General features: G+C 45.2%; 1 protein-coding gene across 1 annotated transcript in view; it reads left to right on the forward strand.

Moving 5' to 3' along the window:
- The window catches only part of SLC1A2 (solute carrier family 1 member 2), a 405,944-nt gene that overhangs the window by 248,070 nt on the left and 144,476 nt on the right, over positions 1–13,398 (forward strand). The gene's annotated exons all lie outside the window — the stretch shown is intronic.

The following is a 13,398-nucleotide window of genomic DNA, read 5'->3' on the forward strand; positions in this document are numbered from 1 at the left end:
GGGGGAACTTTACTAACTGATATGTATAATTGGTTGGGGTATTGACTCTGTATAAAATGTAATAAACAAGTTTGTAAAAAAACAAGCAATACCAGTATTGTAAATATAAAGTGATACTGACATGCTGGGCGTGCCAGTATTTGCCAGTATTGCCGAACATGCTCTTGCAGGTTGAGTCCAATAATGCCAACATTGCCACTGTAACAACAAATTGTCGTACTGGCTATGTCAGTATTTCCACAGTATTTCCACAATAAGGAAACAATAAGGAAACACTCATGTTTGCTTTGCCTAAAAATGCCTAAAAATGCCGATATTGCTACTATCAATAGGTGCTTCCATACTAGCTGTGCCGAAAATGTCCAATATTTCCACTGCAAGAACACACTCATATTGACTGTGTCTATTAATGCCATTATTACCACTGTAAGAAGAGATGTTCATGCTGGTGGTGCCAATGTATGCAACATTGCTCCGCAGCACATTGTCCTGCAGCATAAAACATGTTCATTTACTCTGTGCCCAAAATATGTAATCAGCATTTCCACTATAAACATTTTTCTTGTTCTGTCTGTACCCGAAGCATGACATTATTGCCACTATAAATAGTTTTCATTCCCTTTGTGGTCAATTTATGTCACTAGTATTGCCACTTTCAAATCCTTCCATATAATAGTTTACTCTGACGTTTAAAACGCCTTTTATTTGTTTGCATTGACTTCATATTTCATTTTCATTCAAGATTCTTACAGCCATGAAACAGAGGTTTTACACTTCTCAGAATATTTTGTCTTACCTTTTGGCCAAAGCTCATGTAATTCTATACATTGAAATTGACACCAATGAACTCTATTGAACTATAAACCTGTACTGATTAAATCACCTTTGTTCATTTCTAAAATCAGCCATCATTGAAAGCTAAGCACAGCATCGCATACTCAAAGGATAACTGGCCAAAAGATCATGAATTATGTCAATTAGCATTGAATAAACTGACCCCTAGTTCTAATAATACTTGTGGTTTCCTGCTTATCAACAGTGCCAAATCTGTCTTTCTGTTTAGTTCTTCACATAATTAGATGCACGAGTATTGAACTCGTGTGCATTCTGCACTCCCTGTTTCAAATAACTTGAACTGTTCATACTTTAAAATGTTATCTTTGCTGTGCGGGCTATACTAACATAATGGGCAGTTCTACATTGTTCTTGGGCTGTCCATCTGTGGACTAAGATATCGCCGCACCTGACCATAGCGAGAAGTTGCAGCGCCAAGGTCTTTTTTTCCAATCTCTCTTTACAGTTCCAAGAAAGCCATGTAAAAAGACTTTCTCAATCACTGACCTCAGCCATTTTCCCCAGAGTCTTGGTACTTTGCCAGTTCTCATGTATATCCGACTAGAGTCCTGGTCTTTTCCCCTTGGAAATTATTCACCTCTGCAGAGTCTGACTAGAGTCCACTCCGCCCCAAATGTAGGACTCTTCTCCCCTGAGATACTCTCTCCTTATTTTTCTGATCCGAGAGTTTCCTTCTTTCTGTGCCATGCCCATATTATACTGAATTGGTGGTTGATATTTTCCGTTCACCAAACACTTCTATTCTCCCAGACACCGCCGTCTGATATCATCTTGTTTGTTTGCTCACTCCAATGAGCCTTCCTTATTCACGATACAGGCTTTGTTTCTTTTGCAAATGTTTCATACTTCAACCATCTTTGCTCCGTGAGAAGAAATTCTTCTGTACTGCAAAGCCAGTTTTATGAACTTTCATGCGTAAACTGCATGTGCCAAAAAACAGTACATAAATAAATAAATAAATAAAATGTCTTTCTTATTTACTTACCATTGAATCCTTACCATGGCTAAGCTATCCCTATGTTCTGGTTCCGGTGTTTTAACACCCTCCATGTCTTTACATTACTTTTAGAAAATGCATCTTTTGAAGCCATTAATTCCCCCCCTAGCATAGCTCCTTACTTATTATCTTAGTAGCACAGATGGATTTTCTTTTCTATTTTGTATTTATAATGTAGATTGTCTTCATTACTAAAGTCTTGCATTTTACACTTTATCTCTCATCTATGTTTCGAGTAATGCCGCTGTTAAACATTGACATGCTTTCAGTGCACAAATATGATGCTTATATTGCCACTTTACAACAATGTCATGCTCTTTGTCCAAACAATATGCCAACATTGCCACTGTTGAATAGTTTCATGCTCTCAGTGCCCAAACTATGTTACCAGTATTGTCACTTTAAAGTGTTTGTATGCCCTTTGTCTGCAAAATAAGCTGGTATTGTCATTGTAAGAACCGTCTCAATTTGGCTGTACCTAGCAATGAAAATGTTGCCACTGTAAGAAGATGTTTTCACTCTGGCTGTGCTAATATATGCATGTGGCATCACTTAAATAACACACTCATGTTGAGAGTACCTAATACTAGTGTTCACACTGTAAAAAGATGTTTCCATGCTGAATGTGCCAATATTTGCCAGGATTGTTCTGTATCAGGTTATCAAACAGCATAGAACATTTTAATCTTGTATGTATCCAAAATATGCCAACATTATTGCCCCTCTAAAACGGTTTCATGCTCTCTGCCCCCCAAAAATCCAGTATTGCCACTGTAAAACGTTTGTATTGTTTTGCATTCAGCTGCAGTTTACTATATGTGGGGCCGATCTCATGGTGTCTTCGGACTGGCTCAACACTGCAAATGAGGAATGAGCCATTGCCCCCGTAAACTGGAAGTTATCTGCATAGGATTGAATGAAAGTGATTGGTGCCAATCTGGTGAAAGGCGGGGCTACATATGTATTATTCAGGACTAGAAGAGCTACCAGCCCTGTAGTACACCACCAGTGACAGGGTCAATATGAGTTGCGAAGCAACCAATCTAAATTAGTTGGTATCCCTGAAACCGTGAATCCTTCAAGCATCAGGCGGGTCCAATTGCTCATCCACTTCAGGAAGGAACAAAAAAACAGTTCTCTGAAGAGTACCTTATTTAAAGAAAATGACTTCCTCCTCTTTCTAACCTCCAGAACACACCCTGAATCCTGTGTACATCTTACTTATGGAAATCACTGACAAGTGTGTGTTATGTAGTGGATACTATTTGGATTTAAAAAAGAAATATGTCAGTCTTGGCTGCATTCAGTTCACGTTTACCATGGGAAATCCATATACTAATGTTGACTATGGCCAGGCCAAGCGCTGCTAAGAAGGAATGGTGTCCCTTTAAACTAAGTATCATCTGCATGGGAGTGAATGCAAGTTAGCAGTTCCAGCCTGGTAAACATATGGGCCAGTTGTACATTACATTGGACTGGGAGTACTATGCGCCCTGTGTTACACATACATGGCAGGGTTTGTATGAGAAGAGAAGAGAAAGGTCCAATCTGAATTTGTTGGCAACTCTGAAAAGGAAAGTCCAACAAGCATCAGACATGTCACGGTGCTATTCCAGTTCAGGAAGGAACCGGAAGTCGTGATCTTTAAAGAAGACCTCTTTGAAAACAGACTACTTCCACTTCTCTCCAACCTCCAGACCAACCCTCTGAATCCTTTGTATCCCCAACCTCTTCCGATCACTGACCGCCCCTAAACCAAGAATGCATCTTATTAACTCAACTGTATAGTGCTCTGCTGCTTGCCAGCAAGGTCTGGACTATTAAACTCCCCTTAAATGCATTCATGCCAACAAACCGTTGTAGGTCTTGTCTTTCAACCAACTTGGTTGAGCCTTTGCAACAAGAGCAGGCGTTTGACCATACCGCTGATAGACCAGACAGCACCAGAAAGGCTCCTTAACCATCGCATGTGCCCATACCTTGAAAGTCGTGTAAAAGATTGTACCTCCCAAATAACACCCCTAGTTGATCCCTTCTCCTTGTCCATCCTTCGCTCGCTTTGCCATTTCAGATAAGGGGAGAAGAGGAAAGTTCCTGCACCAGGTTTACTCTCCAGCTAGAGCACAGGTATTTTCCTCAACATGCAACACACTTTTGATAATGAAGGACTAAATGCACCACTGATATGGAAAAGTTTAACAGTATTCTAATGTGTTGTATCATGCTGTTAGAGCGAGCCGAGCTATTTTTTTAAAGCAAATGTGTTTTTCTTTTGTTTGCATAGCGTGTATGGTAACATTAGGCCTCTTCAAAGCACTCAAAGAGATCAGGAAAGAGAGAAAGGGGGCGCATTAGAAAGGGAAGAAGTGTGTAGGGCAGAAAGAAGCAGAGGTCAGGAGGAGAGAATAACTTCTTGGAAATGTGTTGATTTATCACACAACTCAATGGTACGGTATCAGGTAATAATGTCCCTGTATATAATGTTGTCGGGAAAAGGTTGTGGCAAAATTATATAGGTGACCATATAGATAGGGATAGGTGCAGGCGGTGGTTGCGGGGGTGTCCCCCGCTCCCCATGAAAAATAAAAAAGGGTTTGGGGGTTGTGGGAGTGTCCCCCGCATATTCCATGTAATAATGTCCCCACAAAAAGCAGCAATTTTTCCGCAATTTTTTTGCATGCTTATATTTTTGAGGGGACATTATTACATGGAACCAATGGTACTTCTTTCACTTACCTCAGAAGCACAAAAGGCGGAATCAACCCCTTTAGGGTTAGGTGGCTAATGATGTATTTGTGTTATATGTTATGCGTTGTTGAGAGCGCTCTGATGCCTCCGGGCTTGCCTGTCCTGGCGCTATGTAAAAAATAAAATAAAAAATTAAATAAATAAATAAACTGTTAAAACCCTGATATGCAGGATATTCAAGCATCAATGTAGTGGTTGATCCACCCACTGAGTTATCTGAGCAGGTAGCTTATAATAGCCACGCATGTTTATCGCTGACCCAAAGAAAAAATATCAGATTCACCCACAACAGAGCACATATGCGCTGTCACTTGATAGATGTGCGGAACACATAATTGGTGGTGCAGGTATTTGAAGACCATAATTCTATGGAGCCTTGTCTGTGGTAAATTGCCCACAAAATGAATCGAGGGTTTCTTTAAAAAACAGACAATTGCAATAAGAACGCCCAGGCTGCCCTACAGTTTTGTTTTTTTCTCCGTCTCTGATTCATATTTTTCCTAAAATAGTTTTTTCAGGTGTGCAGTAGGACCCCTGCCGGCCCATAGGACTGGGGGTTTCCCAACAGCACTTTAAGATGATCAGCAGCACCCTTGAGATGGATGGGGATGCATATTTATACTCTCGCATCAAATCAATAATGCCAACTCGATAGTTTGGCAAAGGGAGGCTGTTTAATGACAAGCACAAAAAACAGGGAGTTCATGAATAACAGCAATCGCTCAATCTTCCTTCTCGCTTCAACTCCAACTAATTTCATAAAAAACATAGTATTTTTAACAAAAACTTGTCATCACTGGCGTGTAACTCTTAAAACTTTAGCGTGCAACTCTATTGGTTCTAGGAAGCTAACTTTAATATAGGCACTATATCTGTATATGGTAACGGGGAGTGGGGATTGGATAAACACTGTAAGGTAGTGCATCTAAGCCCTTCCGTCAAAATGGCTACTGTAGACGTCATTAAAAGTACAACGTCTCATTGGTTCTACTAACTATAGGACCCTAGATTACTTGGTCCACTATGATTGGGTTGGCATCAACCCCACTTATACTTTTCCACTTGCTCTTAGCATCGTGCAGAATAGCCGTCCAGGTGCAGGGAGTTTGTCTGCACCCCCAGCTTCCCTCCAATTAATCATCAATCATCACCACAGTGGTCATGTGTCAATTATTTCTTTGTGGTTGGCCTCAAGTCTGCTTCTTGGTCTGGAAAAGTTTAAGACATCTGGGCATGGCAAGAGTCCATGCGTAGGTGTGAAAGTCTCATCCCTTCTGCTTGCTTGGTCACGTGATTCCGACACCGTGAAATCATCTTATTCTTCATGCAATTTTGTGTATTTGATTTAATTCTGCCAGCCATCTGCCTCCTGTGGCTTATCTTGACATTTTTTAACAGGATACTCTGTTCTTTTTCTCATTAATTGTATCCAATGTTGGTCTATTTCAGCCGATACGATCTTGGCTTCTTGGTACGATTTAGCTTTGTCTGAGTTTCTCCATCCGTCTTTAATTCTTGATTTGTTTTCTGCGAAGCTCTCCTCTTGAGACCTTTAGTAACCTTTAGTTGATTCTGCTCTTGTGCATAGTGGAAGTGTTCTTATATAAAGTGCTCCTTTTGAGGTAGATATGTATAGGTGGCGCTTGCCGCAATCTATTTCACTACTAAGCATAAGCAAGCCTCACGATTTCTTGCTTCTTGTGGTTCCTTGCATATGTACACGTTTAAACTAATTGAATATCTTCACGCATGTGGCATCATTTCTACATCAATGATTTCACTTTAGGCTCAGGATGTCACTTGTCCATGGTGTTTCGTCTCTTTTCATTTTTCACAGGTCATCAAATCTTCTATATGCGAGTCAGTCCGGTTTCTTGTGACGTCATCATTCGTCTTCCTTCAGTATCTTTTTAGCTTCTTCAGGGATTGCATTATGACAATCATCATTCTGTCTCATGTGTCGATATGGTTTCCTCAATGGGTACCTTACTGTCCAGGTTTTCTTAGATGTTGGTACTTCAACAGGTGCTGTTTTTCTGATAGGGACTGGACAGAGCCCAACTGCAGCTCTCTGCTGGTTTATTTGCTCAGCATACGTCACATATTTCAGCGTGAACGTTCCTGGTACTTCAAAATGGGCGGTTGGAGAGTGCATCGAGCTTGGCACCTCCTCTACAAAGGCTTGACCCAGATGGGCATTCAGGGATGTATTGATTATAAGCACACAACAAGCTGCTAAAACAGCTCAGTGGGATACATGCAATCTGAAAATACGTGTTTCCTACTATGTGGTTAACTATCTGGCCAACTATGCGGTGACATGTTCAAATCTAGGCTCATCTTTTTAAAGTTTATCTAATTAGTAGGCTATTGTTGGGTTAATGTAGTTGTGGTTTTCACTACTTAAATATCATGAAGTGTTAGAGCCGGCACCAGAGAGCTCCATTGTCTGCAGCCACACAAATTAGTGGTCCCTAGTCAAAGGCATGGACCTCTAACGAAGGTTGAAGGTCACCTACAACATCGGTAATGGCTTTCACTCTATTTAAGCCTGCACAGGGAAAGAAAGGGAAGCCTCACCCGGGGCTTCCTGTGAGACAGCGTATCAGTGCCTCATTGACCACTGACCAGCCACTCACTGTGTCTCAAAGTGCGGACTTCCAATTGACTGATCCCCCTGGCATGTTCTCTCTGGATGCAGGACCGCCTTACATTAAAGGGCATCACCAACCGGAAAGCAGTAGGTCAAATCGTTTATGGAGAGGACAGGTACTGTGACGAGTGATGCATACTGCAGTGTAATATCACAGAATCGAACACTCTGCTGCACAGGGTCAAGCATTGAAAAGGCTACTCGCATAACAGGACTCGGGAGCCGTGCACCCCCACACTTCATGGGAAGTACCCTACTCTCCCACTGCACTGGACAGCAACATAACACAATCTACACTTACATGGTGAACTTTGCAGTTTGACTTGCCTCTGCATGCTAATAACATGTTATTGTTACCCACTCAACGACAGTCATTTTATTGAACTCGGAAGGAAGATACACTGAGGATATTCAGTGGGAGTTGAACATGTTGATTTAAGGTTGCACTTAGATTTTTGTATTGGACACATTAGCCCACTGAGCTACTTTACCAGCAAACCTGCTGTGTGAATCCTTTAACAATGCATCACTTTAGATGGGCGAGGATGCACACAGCATGCAATGTGTGGGTTTAGGGATGTCATCTCGTCAATCCCCTCGGCCCTCTCTTGGCACTTAGCACTTGCCAACTGGTGTTGCATCACAAACCATCCAAAACTAAAACACGAAACAGAGGGACTGTACATCACAGATGTAAGAAATCTGCTATATTTTGCGACTCATCAATCCTGGTTATTTGCACACAAGCACAGAGCATTATGCGCACACAAGTATGTCCAGAAATGTCTTGGTTTGTTCAATAAAAAGACATGAAAATAAAGAACATAGTTTTTAACTTTTTCTGTGTGCCATGTTAATCCTCTTGGGGGAATGCACAGATTTGGTCTGCAAATTGGTGCTTTGTCCTGGTTTTCTGAATAGAAATACCCTATAGTCAGTTCTTAACACTGAAATGTTAAGCAAATACTGTGTAAAAACAATGGCTTGTTAAATGAGCTATCACTTATAGCTTGCCCCCACTTGAAAGGCTGTTAACATAAATAGTGATGGGCATAAGGTGTGTCTCTCCAGAGCATCTCAGAGGCTGTGTTGGGTTCAGAAAATGTATTCCTTTGTTTCTAACAAAGGAATGCTTACCCTTTTCTCCCGCGAGCTCAGAGGCAGCAGTTTGGGTGGGCTCTTTCCTGCACCCCCAAGCCCACTCCTAGCTATTCAGCTCTGCTCCCCGGGCAGTCACCCGCTTTGCCCCGGACCAAGACACGGGTCTTGGTGTCTGTGCACCATTGCACCTGTAAAAGCACACGTTTCTCAGTGTCAGTAATAATAATATAACATTCTAATGGCTGTGCTGCTGCTTCAGATTGCCCATCCATGAACTAAAACGCTCATTGTGACCTATAAACCCACAGGAGATCGTACAGGGGTTTTGTGCATCGAAAGGAGGCATAGTGCTATCTAGCAGTGATCTCAAGGCAGTCGAAAAAGACAGAAACCAAAATGAACAAGGCGAAAACACAAAGGCCTAGAAATGTGCAATCGATTCACATCACAGAGCCGGGGCAGCAGGAGGCGTGGCCAGTGCAGACTGGTTGTCGGCTAATTCTCAAGTTTTTTTTTTAGGTAGTGCTAAGATTCCGTGCGCCTGGCAAGTGCAGCAAACAGCACAGACTTTGGCACCGCGGGTGTAGCTCGCTGTCTCCACATGCAGCATGTTGCACCCTCACCTGGGGCGTGGTCTCCTGGAGCGTGCGTGCTCGCGCAGCAATGAGACGCGGGAGCCGGTGCTGAGTGCTGCTTACTTTATTGCGTACATCTGCGGAACTGCCGAACCCCGTTCCCCGTCCCTCCCCTTCCCCTGATGTCACGTCCGGCCGTCATGTCCGTGGGGGCCTCAACGGAGGCCCGCCCACACCACGATGTGGGCAACCCGACATCTCCCCCCTTTTTAACATGTAAGCCCTGAGGCCTCATTCTTACCCCATTTCTTCAATGAGTCTCATTGGCTTCATGCGGCTCCTCTGGGGTCGCTTTGCCTTGCTCGGGGTCGGTCTTTCTCCGGTGGGGTTTGGGAGGTGTGCCTCTTCTCCTGACTCTTCCCCGTCTCCTTGATACGCCTCTTCACCTGGCCTGTCGTCTTCACTGTCTCTGTCCATGGTCCATTGATCTTCCTGTGCTGGACTGACGCGCTTGAAGTGCGAGCTGTTCCTGGTCACTACCGACCAGTCGTCCCTTTGTGCGGTAACCATGGTTCCTTTCTTGTGTGTGACTATTAGGGGGGTGGACGCGAATGTGGCTTCTTCCTTCCGATTCTTGGGTTGCTTGAGCCACACTTCGTCCCCTGGTTGCATTATGCTTTCACGAGCTCTTCTTTTCCTGTCCGTGAATTCTTTTGTCTTCTCTTTCCTCACAGTGTCATTAGCTTTCGCTTCCTGCTCCAGCTGTGTCGGCTCTTGCGGTCTCGGGTCCTCCGGCAGCCTCGTGGTGATCGGCCTCCGGAATAGCAGGTCCGCAGGGCACACTCCCGTCGTGCTACGGGGTGTGTGCCTGTAGTCTCGTAATAACTAATTGAGGGCCTGTTCAAACGGCTTATTTTGGACATGGGCGATTTGTAATGTTCTCTTTATGTTGGCCATGAACCTCTCGACCATGCCATTTGCTTGGGGCCATCGGGGGGTTATTCGTCGGTGTCGAAACCCCATGTATTTTGCAAAGTTTTGGAAGTCTTGACTTATGAAGGTGGGGCCATTGTCCGACTTTATGATCTTTGGGATGCCGTATGCAGAGAGCATCCTATCAAGGGCCGGGATGACGCTCGACGTGGCGCTGCTTTCTACTATCTGAGCGTCCGGGTATCTTGAATGTTCATCCATTAGTACGACCACATGTGTCCCGTTGTTCAGTGGTCCAAATAAATCTACCGCTAGCTCCTCCCACACTTTGAGTGGCATCAGTGAGGATTGTAGGGGGTTTGGATGTGGCGGGGGCGCCACTTGCGCGCAGACCTGGCAGCTCCCAACGATGGATTCTACTAGACGGTCAAGCTGTGGGAACCAGGCTTTCTGTCGAAGGAGGCGCTTTGTGGCGACTAGTCCTCTGTGCCCTTCGTGTGCCTGGTGTACTGTTCTCTCACAGAGTGACCTTGGGATGACGACCTTGCATCCTTTTAGTAGCACGTTGTCTTCCACTACTGTCAGCTCTTCTTTTACTTGGTCCAACCACCTGACGTCCTCCCTTGTTGTTTCCGATTCCTCCCTGGCCTGTTGTCTCATGAGGGTCGTCTTGTTGGCCTGTAGACAGTGCCTTGCAATTCGCAGCGCTGGGTCCGCCTCTGACTGCATTGACAGTTTCCGACCATCCTATTGGGAGCGGTTGCAGGTGATGTATGATATAGTTGATGTATGCGTCCGCTATGGATGGCTGTGAGACGGTTGTGGACATGGGGTGTCGTGAAAGGTAATCCGCGGGGTTCTCCTCTTTCCCCGGGCGATGCTGAATTTGAAACCGGTAGTCCTGTAGGCGCAGGCCCCATCGGGCTATCCTCGGCGGCATTCTGGCATTCGGGCTTCCATATATGGTGAGTAGTGCCTGATGGTCCGTGATGATGGTAAATTCCTTGCCAAACAGGAAGAGGTGGAAGTATTCGCAGGCCCAGACGACTGCCAGGCTTTCCTTTTCCGCCTGCGAGTAGGCCTGTTCTGTGGTCGTCAGGCTCCGGCTAGCATATGCTACCACGTGTGTGATGTGTGGCTCCCTGGGATCTTTCTGGGTCAGTATGGCGCCGAGTCCGACCGGGCTGGCGTCCACGATAAGTTCGGTGTCACAGCTGGCATCAAAGTACGCCATGTCCTCAGCTTGTGATATGGCCTTTCGTATTGCCTCAAATGCTGCTTGGCATTCTTGTGACCATATGAATGGCGTGTCTTTACGGGTGAGTAAGCGTAATGGGTTGCTGACAGTGGCATAGTCTTTGAGATATCTGGAGCAGTAGCTGGCTAGGCCAAGGAATGATCTTAAATCTGTGGTGTTTATCGGGGGTGAGGCCGAGTTGAGGGCTTCAACTTTTTCTGGGTCGGGCCTCATACCTTTGTCTGAAAAGATGTGCCCGAAGAATCGCAGGGATCCTTTTGAAAACTCGCATTTGGTTTTGTTCAGGGTTAGTCCTGCTCCGTCTAGTGCCTGGCATACTCTGTGTAGTGCCACGTCATGTTCTTCCTGTGATTTGCCGTAGACTAAAACATTGTCCGAATAATTTAGACAGTTGGGGACGTGCCTGATCACCTTGTGAATCTCCTCCTGAAAAATGTCAGCGGCCGAGGAAATGCCAAAATTGAGTCTTTTGTATTGAAAGAGTCTAAGATGAGTAACAAAGGTGGTGATATATCGGGATTCAGACGCGATTTCAATTTGGTGGTATCCCTTGGTGAGATCTAGTTTAGAGAAGACTCTCGCGCCGTGAAGGAGGTGTATCATGTCGGTGATCCTGGGTGCCTGATGTCTCTCCCTCTCAATGGCGGTATTGGCTCTGCGCATGTCTACGCATAGACGTATGGATCCTTCAGGTGATTTCTTGGGGACGGGGACGATGGGAGAGACCCAGGGTGTTGGACCCGACACGGGTTCTATGACGTCCATTTTGATGAGCTTGTCCAGCTCCTCTTCCACTTGGCGTTGGATGTTGAATGGGATTCCTCGATAATGTTGGGCCACGGGTTTGACCTGAGGATTGATATGGAGGTGAACTTTCCTGTGTCGCAGTTTGCCGAGGCCGGTGAAAAGTTTCGGAAATGAACTTTCGATTGCTTCCGGTTTGGCAAAGTACTTGTGTGCCATCAACCGGTATAAAATGTGCACTAGGCCCATGTCAATTGCTGTCCGGAAACTCAAAATGCACCCGCTGTTGGCCTCCGTGTCCAGGATGTATAATGGAATCTTGGCGGTGTGTTCTTTGTGGGTGCACCATGCCGTGATCATGCCCTTGCATGGCAGAGGGGTAGTGGAGCCATAGGGGTATATATCTACTGTGGCTTTCTTGATTTTGGGTGGCGTGGCCAGTGATTGGTATGCTCGTTCACTTAAGATGTTGACCGTCGCTCCGGTGTCTACCAGAAATTTCACTGGGGTATCATTCACTTGAAGTGTCAATATGGGGCTGTGCTGAGTCACCGCGGTATTGTCCTTTAGGGCCCACACGTAGCCTTTCCTCCTTTGATCATCCTCTGATGATGGGGAGTCACTGCTGGTGGGGGACCGCGTTTCCACGTATCGTACATATCGCCGTCTGTGTGAGCGTCTTGTGTCCTCTGATGAGCGTTTGTCTTCCCGGGTGTATCGGCTTCTGTGGTCGCTGTCTTCTTTCCTATTGTGCCTTCTTTCGCTATATCCCACTGATCTGGGGGGGCTCTGACGAGTGTATCTGCGTCTGTCCTGATTTCGCTGTTTAGGTGGCGTGTGCGGCGGTGCGTTCTTGCACGTGGACCTGTAGTGATCCATGCCCCCGCATGCGGCACATTTTTGTCCTATCGCCGGGCATTGCCCCGTGTGTGGGTATTCGTAACCACATTTGAAGCATGTGGCTCCTAGGGGTTTGTTTCCTTGGGCGGGGTGGGGGTGCAGTTTGTTGATCGATTTGGTGTTTTCACTGTGATGTTGTAGGGTTACCTTGCCCAGGCTGTCCAGTTGAGAGTCCACCGCTGCTTCCATGCGGGCCAGCGCTAAGATCTCTTCTAGTGACCTTTGCTTTTGTAGGAGTTGCTTGTGAAATGGTTGCGAGAGGCACCCCGCTATCACTTGTGACCTAAGCGCTTCTTCATTGGAGTATCTATGGAACTCACAGTGTTTGAGTTTAATACGGAGGCGCATTACGAAATTGTCTATAGACTCCCCTTTCTCTTGTCTGGTTATATGAAACATGTGGCGTTCATAGTCGACATTTGTATGCAGCGCGAAGTATTCTGATAGTTTGGTGTGCAGCTCCCCATAGGTGACTGTGTCAACATTTAATAGTTCTCCTGCAATGTCTCTCACCGCAGGTCCCACTGCCATGAACAGTGTGTTTTTTAGCCTTGTGTCATCTGTTAGCCCAATGGCGCCGGTGTAGAATTTAAAATCGCGGAGCCATATATTCAATCTGGGTCCCAGATTTGAA

Source organism: Ambystoma mexicanum, chromosome 11 (assembly GCF_040938575.1).
Source record: "Ambystoma mexicanum isolate Mex_15411 chromosome 11, UKY_AmexF1_1, whole genome shotgun sequence".
NCBI classification, from domain to species: Eukaryota; Metazoa; Chordata; class Amphibia; order Caudata; family Ambystomatidae; genus Ambystoma; species Ambystoma mexicanum.